Below are 1,075 nucleotides of genomic sequence, written 5' to 3' on the forward strand. Positions count from 1 at the left end.
GCCTGCACGCCCGCCGGCCCCCTGCCCCGCCGCCCGGCAGCAAACGGGGCTATTTCCGGCTCCCCCAACCGGTCTCGCTTCCCAGCCTGGGGAGTGGCTGGAGGGGGAGGGCCCCGGAGCTAGGGGTGCTCCCTGCCTGGAGCCCCCATGGCCCTGGCGACTTGTTACCTGATCTTTCTGTGATGTGTGTGTCGCAAGGAAATTTGCAGTGACTTTGGAGCCCAGACTGCGGAAGCGGAGGTGGCGAAAGGAGAGACAATACGGGTACAATTAAGGGGCCAGAGCCGCTGGTCTCTCCCCCGCCCTCCCTGCGCGACTGGGAGCTGTCTGGCCTCCAACCTCAGGGCAACCCGCGAACCTGGAGCCGGAACTCAGCCCCAGGCGGAGGGAACCAGAGGATCTGGCTTCCAGGAGGCTGGGCTCAAGCTCCCTTCCAACTTAGGGGCACAGCCACCAGCCCCACTGAGTTGCAGAGAAGGCAATGAATGAAAGTGCACATTCCGACCAATTGTCCCAAACTGTTCAGCCTTTGGAAGGAGAGCCTAGGGTGTGGGACGCCTCAGACAGACAGACAGACAGACAGGCAAACCGCATCTCCAGAGGCAGACGGACTCACAACATGAGTGTGAGCCTGAAATCAAATACAGGTTCAACATTCCCTGAGGCCTCTCTGCCAGGCCGGTGGGCGCCGATCTCCCTACCTTCTCTCCCCTCCAGGGCGTTGGACAGAGACCTGGAGGACTGGGTCCCTCTGGCTTGGTCCAGTCCCGCCTCGGGAAGCGCCTTCGTTACCTGCTCCTCGGCTCCCCACGGCCACAGATGCAGGGCAGCCGCCTCCCGCCCGGGGAGGGGTCCCTCCCTCGCGCGCTGCCGCTCACGGGCCCTCCCGCGGGCAACCTGTTCTGGACCCAATCCAGGTATCTCCGAAAGAGAGAAAAAAGAAAAGACATCCTTATGTGCAAAAGAAAGAAAGAAAGACCCTTAACTGCCTTTATTTTGCATGCTCTGCGCCTGGGTTGGCCTCGGTTCCCACGTCCTGGCCACGGCCCAGCCCCTGCGGAGGTGTGCGGGGCCT

The 1,075-nt window shown here is 62.5% G+C and overlaps 1 protein-coding gene across 1 annotated transcript in view; it reads right to left on the bottom strand.

The window, feature by feature from the left end:
• HOXC4 (homeobox C4) overlaps window positions 1-845 on the bottom strand; it is a 66,105-nt gene extending 65,260 nt beyond the window's left edge. The window contains exon 1 of the mRNA XM_005869268.2: window positions 702-845. The gene's annotated coding sequence lies outside the window, so the exon portion shown is untranslated. The remainder of the gene's footprint in view (window positions 1-701) is intronic.
• Window positions 846-1,075: the final 230 nt, after the last annotated feature.

Source organism: Myotis brandtii, unplaced genomic scaffold, assembly GCF_000412655.1.
Source record: "Myotis brandtii unplaced genomic scaffold, ASM41265v1 scaffold29, whole genome shotgun sequence".
Classification (NCBI taxonomy): Eukaryota; Metazoa; Chordata; class Mammalia; order Chiroptera; family Vespertilionidae; genus Myotis; species Myotis brandtii.